Raw genomic sequence first — 12,580 nt, 5'->3', positions numbered from 1 at the left:
TGATGGGCAAATGCACCCAAATGCAGGCACCGTGTTGAGAAAGCCCCTGCTGGGAAGAGCTGGAGACAACGGGCTTGTTGCGGATCTTTCTGTCCTTGTTGGCGGCACTAGGACGGCCTCCCCGTGTGAACAGAAACCCGATCCATTTCAGCTTGGCTGGTTTTGGAAATGTAGCCTGCACGGCACTACCGCCGGGCGGCCTGCCTGTCTTCCAGCAGACTTATCCTTCAACGCGGTAACTTCCAACCCTGACAATGTCAGTTGCTTGTTTTTCACACGTAACCAGTGAAGAGATCCTGGATGCCCTCAGAGGTGTTGTGCAGCTGGCTTTATGAAGATGATAAGCCTGTAGATTTGAAAAGTGGAAGGCCTCAAAGTTAGGAGGGAGAAGTGGCAGGAATGTAAGCTTTGGCCAACATTCTTCAACAGATCCTGAACATTCTACTGAATGCATGGCAAAAATCTGCCTTCTGTTCAAGCTTTTTGCCCCATAATAACTCTATATAAGGCTATGGTATGGGGGGGTGGGACCTTCAATTCGATTCCCAGGTGAATTCTTTGCTCTATATTCAAACTTCAAACGTGTTTGTGAAATTGGGAAGCTCTCTCTCTCTCACACACACATGCATTATGTACTTTTGTTTGTGTATGTGTAGCATATAGGTACCATGATTTTTTTTAAAAGAAATCTAATAGAATTGAATAATACAGATTGTGGTTTGTCCACCCAAATTTCTCTAGCACAAAGTTTAACATTTCCAAATTTGGCAAGAAAGCCCGTTGGTCGATGTACATAAGCTAATTGTCACCTTGCCTATGAAGTCGGTAAGAATATAAAATATAATTACCGTCTATCCCCCTTGGTAGATTATGGGCAATGAAAACACAAGACGAATATAATCTGCAAAACCCGTTTATAATTCACATTTTAGCTTTAGCGAATGGGATTATATTTCGGCTTTTTTTAAATACGTCCTACTAGTTCAAAAGGTTCGAACCCAAATTAAAATATCCCTCAAAGGAAAAGGGTTTCGGGAAACGAGGACTCAACAGAAGAAATTTACATAGAGTGAGTTTCCCCAATTTGGAGTGACTTTCCCAGTTGCTCAAAAGAACTCTGAACGGACGAATTCCGCCGGGGAAACGATGGAGCAGCGAGACGAAACGAGCGCCTCGCTTTCTCAGCGTCTTTCGGGCAGCGGGCGTGCGGGGAAAGAGACCTCGCCGCGGCTTCTGGGACCGCGCGGGGTGGCGCCGGGCGCGGCAACGCAGGCAAGAGGTTTCAAAAGTGTAACAGAGATCACATCCCAACCCCGTTTGCACGGGGCGCGCGTGCCGGGGAGGACCCCTGCGGGGAAGCCTAAAGAAACAATTCCATACGTTTCCGAATGAAGTGCACTGGAGGTACTTGAAGACCGGCAAAAAGAAAAGAAAAACTTAAAATCGAAATTGGGGCGCGTGGGAGTGAGGCAGTTCAAACAAAATTTTTAAATACCAACGCTTAAGAGCTGGAAAATTAACATTTTTCAAGGAGCGAAGGGGAAGCCTGGTGGGCTTAAACGCGTCAAGTGAGAAACTAACGCGGAAGAACCTAGGCGATAGCAGGGAGCGCAAACGGTTCCTATGAGGAAATTTGGGTGGATGAATAAAAAGAAAGAAAAAAAACCCGCGTGCTTGCCCGGTGGCGCGTGCAGGTGATTAAAGGTGAGAAGGGCCGTTTTGCGAAAATTTACTATTTTCGTGGGGTGCAGTGAATGCAAAACGAGGAACGTATGGCCGAGGGATGCGGGTGCGTGCCCTCGTAGTTTAGAAAAGAAAGCCTTACTAAGTTCCTTTTTCATCCACGCCCCAGGCTGTGTAATTATATATAGTGACATGTTGCATGTCGCTCTTTCATGTGGCTGTTGTTACTGTGTAAAGGCACTGTGGGATTTCATGCTTCATTGCCTCTACAGGAACATCCTTTTCATGCTGATGTTTGCAGAGTTACTAAAAAGTGCACCACTACTCAGACACAACAAAAGCAGCAGCTCGCTCCCATTCCCCCACCCCCACTCCTCCCCTAGCAAAAACAAGCGGTAGTTCTCAGAGTTTTTCAAAACATCCTCCACAATGGACTGATTTAACAACTGGATATATACACTCTCTTGCAGCATTGCTCCCCCCTTTCTGGGACATGTGGGAATTTATAATGAAAGAATGACAGTTTTTGAAACATAAACTGAAAGACTGAAATATAAATCAAAAGCCAATATTAAAGGTTTTACTTTTTTATTTTTCAATTCCAGTAGATTTTAAAATGCTTATTAAGGTTAACATCCCCCAAAAGATTTATGTGAGAGTAAGTAATTCACTGGGACTGCAAAGTAAACTTAGGTGTTTGTATGTTGCCTTTGTATCGTTGGACTAGAAGAAATATAAAGTCGAACCACCTTAAATTCTATTATGATTGCTATAATAATTCTCTTTATTTTGCTTAAAGATTGTTCAAATCAAATTGAATATTTCTTCAAATTACTATGCTCTTGCAATCTTTTAAAAATTAAAAAAAATTAAAAATAGCTACACAAGTGACTTGATTTCCTTTTAAAAAATATGTTAATCATTAATTTATTTAGAAATACAATCCTATTAACTACTTAATGATTACCTCGAAGCACATAAAATGGAATGGGGGTGGTGTTAAGATTTAGATATCATTTTTGCCACAGCTGTCACTTATCATTAATATGCACTTTTAATTATTAATTGCCACCTATACCTCCTTACCTGAATCTTTTTTGAGATGTTTTGAGTAGGCTATAGAGAATGTTAACAAACTAAAAATAGTAAAATAATATTGCCTGCAGTGGAAAGTAATTATTTGTAATAATGCTTGTGTTCTGAACTTCCTAAAATCTCTCAACTTTGTTTAGTGATAACACATCTTTGAGATTTTAGGAATTTCTGAGGGCATTATGAAGATACCAATGAATGACATTACTTTTTTCATCTGTCTGTCATCTCCCTTAGTTTATTTTCAAAATAGCATCTTTATATTAAAATAGTTTAAGGTGTACCAATCCTATCAAATATTTCCAAGACTAGATTTTATTCATTATAATTAAATGATTTGTCATTTTTATTTATTGTCATTTTGTGAATATAAGAATCAAGGCCAGCTGCCTATGCCTTTGATTTGGCATTAAAATAATGAACATTGCTTGTAAATAAAACAGGAATGAGTTATGTAACTTATAGTACTGATTTAGAAGAATGCAACAGAATAAACACATACTTGGAAAGTATAATAAATGGTAACTTCTTTCAAATAAATGTAGTGAAAAGTTGGCTTTAAATTCCATTAAAATTAATGGAAAATGAATGCTTGTGAATGACAGCCTATTTGTAGACTTTATTCAAAGACCCAAATAATTGGATTTGAGCCATTTTATATTCAACCAGGAGGGAATATGAAGTAAACATAGGGAAATAGATCAACAGATATTTCAAAGGAATATATCGTGTGTTAACTTTTGGACAGAACCTATTATGTTTTCTTGGTTCCCATTTCTGTTTAGTGATGCTTAACTTGTAGATTTTAAGTTAGGCCCATAAAGATATGTGAAAAGCTTACTGTCTGAAAATTATGCAATTAAAACAAAACCTTTATGATTTAGAAAAAGTTATCTTGCAATAATCAATAATTCAGTTTAAAAATATTTCTGAGTATTATGCTTACTTGAAGTAAATATGGTATGGTGTGAAACCTATGTGGATGTAGGTAGTGACTACATAATGATGGAAGACCCCAATTGTGGGATAGTTTATATTAATGAATGAAGCTGCCTTTAAAATAGTTAGTTGGTTTATTTAGTTGCTTATTCATTTTCTCCAGCAATGGGAAAGCTAAGCTGAAATGCCAGGACTTCTTAGATGTCTGAGAATGTATCTTGTTATCAAGGAGAAAGATTCCTTGTGTCTGATACCTAATTATAAAGCTGAGTGCATGCTTCAAAAATGATTCAGAAGTGCTTTTGATTTCATGCACACATAGCATGTATTGGCTGTTCTGCCAAGCCAGACTACCTTTATTTCGGGCATAAGCCTTGAAAACAAAGATGCTGCTGCTGCTTTAAGTTGAGTTGAGTTGGTTACAGAAAGCAGGATCATTGTTTTATCATGCTCATGGAGAAACCCCCCAAAATAGAATCCGCTTAGGGTTGGGTATTGTGCTTGTACAAAGGCTACCATACTTCTTCCCAGTCATTTTCAAAATGTGCAGTATGGTGTGCAATTGTTCAGATAAAGGCTTAATACTTCCATGGGAGGTTTGCTGTTATAAATGAGTTCTACCACACTCTGCATACATTTTATATTCAATTTGATTTCTATATACTATATTCCATTTGATAATGGTATCGGTTTGGTTTCTAGATTAACAGTGAAGAAATGATTGGCTTGATGGAAATTGGTTTTGATCTCCAATGTCATTTTGGTTTTTATAGATCATTTCACTTCTCAATATATCAAGTTTTGTATTCTAGTCTCCAACTACAGGCAGTCCACCTTGCTTGCATGTTCTATTAAATTATAAATATCATCGGCCTATTCTTCTGCACAAGTGAGTGGAATATAAACGTGAATAATTGAATTAATTAATATTAAAAGTTTGTCAGCAAACAGATATTATTCAGTCAATAATTGCATTTTACCCAAGTACTTTTGCCATATCCTTGGTATGATAGAAACACCATTTCCTTTTTATGAATTCTGAGAAGTGAACTCTATAATCTTGTGACTGAAAGTATTTAATTCTAATCAATTTTAATTTGTTGGTGCCTAATATGACAGTGTCTAATTGATTCATTTTATCTTGTTAAGCTTTTCCATGTTCATGCATCTTATTGTAATTCTGTTTTTTCAGTTTTGAATTGTCAGTTGGTTTCCCCTTTGGTTGGTTTCCTCTTTCTAGCCTTCCAAGTTGCCTGACCATGCAATCTGCTACAGCACAACTGGCAAGGCCTATGAAATGGATGTAAAATCCCATAAATCAAAAACATTTCAAAGGCAATCCACTACTACAATCCCTTGGTATCACTGTAGCACACAAACCAGCTAAAGCCTCTGAAACATCTTAAGCCAATCAAAAGATTCAGTAACCCAAGAGTAATAAAATAGGAATCATCTACATTATACAGTGTAAGGACTGTGACTGCCTCTATGTATGTAGGATAAAAATGTATCCATGAACACCAACTAGCTGTTATAACATATGATTGTTTTGTTTTCTGTTTTTTGGGATTTTTGGGGGGTGTTTTGTATTTTGTATTTTAACTTTGCCTTGATATGTGTTTGTGTGTGTATAAACTATGAGTATCTTAGAACAGACTAAATCCCAAAATACTAGAGAATTTTTAAGAAGCTTGGCATTCAGACAAATCAACCGTCAATTGACACATAGAGATAAACCACAGTTACACACCAATAAAAAAAGACAATACAAACCTAAGAAGGAAACAAAAAGATTACCGTACATTCCCTCCAGCAGCCCACATTCAGATAAGCAGAGATCAGCACCAGACAAACAGGAAGAAAACAATAATCTAATCAAGGAACCACCAAGGAGAAAACCACACTACCACCAAAATTGGCAGGGCAAGCTGCTATATATAAACGGGCAGCAAAACCCACATTCACATAGATGATACTATCTATTTGGGTAATGAAACCTCTATAAAGAAACCACTAAACTCAAAGAGCAACAAGAACTCCCCAGTTCAGTACTGAGTTACAAATATTTTCTTATGCTTATATTCCCAATAAAGGTGCCTGTTTGCTTTAGCTGGGCATATGGAATGACAGTCATGCCTTGGGTGACCTTGTTAGAACTATCTACTAAAAGTATAATTTTGGCATAAACTATCAGTGTTCTTTGTTCATCTGCCTCAGGAACACCCTTCATCACAGTGAAGCAGCTCAGCAGGATTAGAAGTCGGGATGGGGGAAGATGTTAAAATACAGCAGTATAATAAAATGAAAAATACAAAATAATAAAACATATAGCATATAAATGGCATGCTCTAGATGTACATGCACGTATTGTGAAATTCCTACGTGATTTAGATAAATGAATCATAAAGAGTTCTTGACAAAGAACGTTGAATTAACTGTATTCAGTTTCATGGACATCTGTCAATGCTAGGGAAAAGGGGAGTTTCCAAGTGAGGGACTGCTACTGGATACTGCTCCCTATCATTTTTAGGTTGAAGTGGACTCTTGACATTTAAAGCTACAGAAGTAAGAGCTGATATGATATTCATAGTTCACCTGCAGTTTAAATAAGATTGGAGCTAATGTCATCTTGAGAACAGATGAAATTCTATAAGTATAATTTTGGAAACATTATCTATCCACCTGCTATAACTGGTGAGTAAGAAGTGAAGATAAACCCATGCAAATGTTAGTGGTCTCAGCATTCCGAAATGAATTACTTCCATATAAAATCTTTGTATTATAGTATAGAAAAGGAAAGGACATTTTTGCTTCTACAGAAGAGTGTACATCAGCATAGGTATCTCCACTGATTTTCTCCTTGCAAGCTTATCTCTAAGCAAAGCAAATAGCGGAGACAGCAGGAAAGGGAGGGAGGAAGGAAGGAAGGATTATTTCTGATCTTTTCTGCCAGCTTTTCACAAGGAAACTCATTGGGGAAGCTAGTAGGAAGTTAGAAATAGCTATTGCTTCTACTGTTGTTTGACCACCCATGGTCATTCTGTTTCTCTATTTAGATATCTCTGAAATGATAACCCATTGGTGCATGGGTTGTTTAGTATGAGCATAAATGTAGTCCTTTTTAATTTATTTCCTGGTACAGCGACTGTTTGCTGTTATGACAATGATGGAAATTAGATCATAAGCAGTTTCATTTCATTAAGTTCTGCTTAATTATAAGATTGCTAGTCTCAAATATTATTGCTTCTGTGGACTACCTATATACATATATATTCTTTATCAATATGAATAGAATTTTGTCATGTAGTCCAGATATGTAAAGCTGTTGTATATTGCTGAAAATACACAATTCGTTGAATAATTATATCGAGGTTAAAGTGTCATAGCAGTCACAAAATTTAAGCAAATTAGATAGAAATTAAGATATTAAACTATTTTAAACTGTATACCAAAATGAAATGTTTATTGGAAATGTAATTAATTAACTCAGAAGGGGTCTTCATCAATTGATCTTGGAAATAATCTCACTTGTACTAAGATGCAGTTCTACCTTTTTTTTTGCAATCTCCAATTATACAATATATTTTTATCAAGTCTTTCTGAGATTTCATGGATACATTGGTTCTGAAGAACTCATGTTTTATGCTGCTATAAATTGGCTATCATATCTTGTGTTTGATGTCATTAGATAATTTGCATGGTCTGAAAATCTTACCGTTTATTTCTGTTTTTTCTATTTATTCCTGTTTGAATATTTAACACCATCCATCATAATTACATTGATGTCAACAAATAGTTTTTAATTTTAAATTTGTCTAGGAATCATCTAAGAATATTAATGAGCATAAATGTAATCCTTTTTAAATTATTTCCTGGTACAGCGACTGTTTGCTGTTATGACAATGATGGAATGAGCAATAAATAGCTGATTTTACATATTATATTTGATCTCATAGCTTATTATTGAACACTTTACATGTTCAGCTTTAGGTTGCTAGTATTGCTTGCTTTATCTAATTTCTGGACTAGCTGTTCCTCAACCATGCACCCTTTAGTTGTACTGCGAAACAACTCCCATAGTCTGCACACGTATTTGGAAGGTGCAAAATTTGGAAAAAGTGGTCTAGGCTAAATTGTCATAATACAATGATTAGTTGACATATGTATGCAGAAAATCCAGTATTAACACTATTCTAAGAATAGTAACTATTTTTTTTATAGAGTATATTTCAAGAATTCAAAGCATTCTTACATGATCTATTAGAGTTAGTCATTATTACTTATTTAATCCTATTTTGGAGATTGAGGGCAGAGACTAAAGATCAGTATTTCTTTTAAGAGCCAAACTACACATTGATAAGGAAAAACTAGCACACAGGATTCTCTAAAATTGAAGAGACTAGCATTGCTGAATAAATTTTGACTTTCTTCCCAGCACTTTTTCGAATCTGAAGTGTACTTCTAAAATAACTAAAGCTGTATAAGGACAAGTGAATATTTAATTTTCATGCTAAATGGTGGCATGAAGATTCCTAGAATGTTTAACTGTATAATCTCTTCAAGACTCTTCCTTTACTTTCTCTACAATTAGCATATTGTTATCATTAAGTCACATTTGTTTCTTCATGACCCTGGATCGTCTCAGTAGCAAGTTTAAGCTCATACTCATAAACTCATTTGTGTCATCAATGAGAGTACCAAATCAACTTGTTTCGTCAACCTTTGATTACATTTAAAATTTTCATGCATCAAGATCTTATTCAATGATTATGTGCTCTTGACATTTGTCCAAAATATTTTAAGAATTAATTTAGTGATTCTGGTAAACAAACCGGTTTTACTTTCTCTAATACTGAGTTATTTATTTGATTTTTGATTCAAGATATGCCCAGTAATTTTGTTCAGCAGCCCAATTCAAAACCTACCTTTAGTTATCATGAGTAATTATCACAAATAATAGCACTGGCACATCTTGTGCTCCTCTTGAGGCAAATGCTAAAAAGGGATAGAATTAGATCAGGAAAGAGTTCACATATTTTTTGCAGTGCCAGCATTCTGATCACATTTGAAATCTTGTGGTGGGATCTGTTATCTCTTTGTGTGTGTCTCTACATGTGTATTTCTTTATGTAAGGATGGATGGATGGATAGAAGATAGACAGACAGACAGACAGATAGATGATAGATAATTAGATAGATAGATGATAGATAGATGATAAATGGATAGATGATAGATAGATAGATAGATAGATAGATAGATAGATAGATAGATAGATGATAGACAGACAGACAGACAGACAGACAGACAGACAGAATCTCCCTTTCTCCTGTTTTCTGATAACTCCCTTATATTGTTTTGAGAAAGTTAGAGAGAATGTGAAGAAGGCATGGGTTGGTGGACGGTTGAGGAATATTAGGGATCAAAACCTGTAATTTCATTGATGTATCCTCTGCATTTCCTATCATTGAACCATAAAAGCTTATTATCATTTTCTGTCATCTCATGTGACTTGACCCCCAAAATTCCAGGCACATTTATGGCACAGAATAAATTTCAAGTGGACAAGAATTATGCATGTTGACTGCAAAGATGTCAAAGGCATTCTTCTAGCTACCCAGGAAGAAATGTGCTTGAATGTGAACTTCTTGTCTCAACACTTCTTTTTTTAGTATTGTATACATATCAGGCCACTGGTAGTAGAGTGCTCATAATTATAGGCTGATTTCTGCTATATCAGTTTATTCTCCAGTACCTTCCAATTTGTTTCCCTTTGTAGTTCCATGTACATTAGTAACACAATGTTCTACTGTATGCTCTTTCACAAAATTAAAACAGAAGTCATTTTGCTTCCAGAATGATATTGTTCTGTTCTCTTTGGTTTCCCCAAATTTGCCTCACTAATATCAAAATCTGAGTTATGTTTTTTTCAGCTGATTATTTTTCACACAGTGGGCTTTCTGATAGTATGTTTATTCAGCCAACAAATGCTACTTTTTTAAAGCAAAAATATATTCCTATCATGTGTCTTGTTTTAAGTCTCATTAAGATATCATTTGGAATGGAACTGTCTCCAGACTAAATTGATTCTTTTACCCTATGTTGTAATGGTATTGTCACTTTCCTCTAGACCTGTAAAATCCATGGATTATAGTTCCAATGCTAATCCACATTGTCCTGATATTATAATCTATGTTTTAAAAACTTAGGTTCACCCCTGCATTGTATCATGTACTGTTTCTCATTCACACATTCCCTACCACCCAGAACCATTCCTTGCTTGCACAATTTCCCTTTCCTTTTTAATATTTAATTGGGTTTGGATTTCTTCCATGTTTATCTCTTGTCTTAATCTTTAAGAAGCACACAACATTTCAGTTCCTTCTAACAATGACAGAAAATAAACACAGTATATTTATGAATCATATAATTTATTTCCCTGCTTAATTGAGAAAGCTGTATACTCCAGAGTTGTAAATCTCTAAAGTCTAGGAACAATTAACTGAGGCTCTTCTTCTAAGATGAGTAAAACACATGATCAGAAGTGGATAGGACCTTGGCACCCTGTTGTTGTAAGTTGCGAAGGCATGTCCGGTCTATCGCAACCCCATGGACAAAGTTCCTCCTGGCCTTCCTGTCCTCTACCATCCTCTGGAGTCCATTTAAGCTCACGCCAGGGGTAGGTTCCTGCCAGTTCTAACCTCTTCTATACTTGCCCCGCCCACCACTCACTGATTGGCTGGCTCACCAATCACCCCACCCACCTCTAAGAGTCCTATCTAAACCTTAAAGTCTTAAAGCTGTCAAGTTTGAATATCTCTGGGTTTTTTTTCTAAAGGGTTAGGGGTGCAAGGGTCTTGTAACTTGACAGCTTTAAGACTTGCGTGCTTCAAATGCCAGAGTTTCTGAGCCAACATTTTGGTTGCTAAGCAAGAGTGTTGTTAAGTGAGTTTCACCTCATTTTACAAGTTGGCCACGCCCACCCAGTCACATGACTGCCAAGCCACTGCCACCCAGTCACATGGCTGGCAAGCCACTCCCACCCGGTCACATGGCTGGCAAGCCACTCCCACAAAGCAGGCCACACCTACAGAAGAGGTTCTAAAATTTTTTTGAAACCCACCACTGGCTCACGCCTACTGCTTTGGTGACTCCATCCAGCCACCTCATTCTCTGTTGTCTCTTTCTTCTTTTGCCCTCAATCTTTCCCAGCATTAGGCTTGTCTCCAATGAGTCCTTCCTTCTCATTAGGTAGCCAAAGTATTTGAGTTTCATCTTCAGGATCTGGCCTTCTAAAGAGCAGTCAGGGTTGATCTTCTCTAGGACTGACCGGTTTGATCACCTTGCAGTCCAAGGGACTCGCAAGTGTCTTCTCCAGCACCATAGTTCAAAGGCCTCAATTCTTTGGTGCTCAGCCTTTCTTATGGTCCAACCTTCACAGCCATGCCAATTTTGTCACCTAGATTAGATAAAAATGCTCCTTTCTGAATTGTTCTCAAGATACCAAGTACAGCATTATAGATTATTTTAATTCATGAGGGACACATAGTATTTTCCGATATTCAGGGATATTTGGTAGCATTTTTCTTCATGGGTTAAATTATCTTGGCCTTGGTCTACTGTAGTAGGCAACCCACCGTGTTTTGACCCACAAAATATGGCCTGGGCCTTATTATAAGGGAAGGGCTTATTGTTTTGGGGTTGCCAGGTGGCTGCTCCCTTGCAAGCGGTCTCCCGAAGAGCCGGGCACAGCCTCGGGTGAAGCAGCCATGATGTGACCACACTCACGAGCAGCCACCCGGCAAACCCCCTCTCCAACTGGGCAGAGCGCCATTCACTGACCTAGGGGGTATCCCTAAGGCGCCAAGCCACATGGCGCTCTGCCCGTTCCCCAGCTCCCGTGGCTTGGTACATTTGGGATACCCCCTAGGTCAGTGCATATAGCTCTGCCTGGCTGGAGAGGGGGGTAGCACGAACGCCTGTTCCACCCCCAGCTCCCATTCATGAGATACAAATTCATCATTTCTCCTTCAACTGCAACTCTTACCTTACCTTAAAAGAAGAAACAAACAAGCTTGGCGCCTTCGGGATACTGCTAGGTTGCTGACCGGTACTCTGCCTGGCCGGAGGGGGGGGTTGTCCAGGAGGCTTATTTTCAAGGGGAGGGGGCTTATATTTTTGCCCACACGAAAAATGTGGCAAGGCATTAGTTTCAGGATAGGTCGTATTTTTGGAGAAACATGGTATTATTAATTAATTAAATTGATATGCTGCCCATATCATTACCTGAAGTGACTCTTATCATTCAGGACTGCATTTTTACTTCTAATTGGTTTTTTTTTCTTTTAAGGTAAGGTAAGAGTTGCAGTTGAAGGGGCAACAATGAATTGGTATCTCATGAATGGGAAGGACCAGAATCTTGTGGGGGTGTTGTATTTCATTTGGATTTTGTGTGTATATGTAAGAAGATCTGAGAAGAATAATAAGGGTGTACCTCCTGAATGCTTTACTCCGAGTGAGGTCAGAGCATACAGTGTTATGTATGAACATCAAAATTACCAGAAAATGTTGGTAATACACAAAGTATGTACAATTACTGACAAATGTAAAATGTAAAAAAAGCTGTACCAGTGTTTGAAGACAATATTGCATGTATAACAATGGCAACAGGAAATTGTGTCAGAAATAGAAGTAAACTTGTAGACATTAAATAATGTACCATGAAAGACGCAAAGAGAAACTGATCAGATTATAGCATTGTTCTAGGGATTGTAATATAGCTGATAGGTTAACAAACCTGCATCTGTAGAAAAGTCATAAAGACTATGTCAAAGTGTTTGGATTATCAATTGTACAGCTTTAAATGGGA

Source organism: Natrix helvetica (genome assembly GCF_964273705.1).
Source record: "Natrix helvetica genome assembly, chromosome: 2".
NCBI classification, from domain to species: Eukaryota; Metazoa; Chordata; class Lepidosauria; order Squamata; family Natricidae; genus Natrix; species Natrix helvetica.
The sequence above is the reverse complement of the archived record's forward strand: the minus strand, read 5'-3'. Positions refer to the sequence as shown.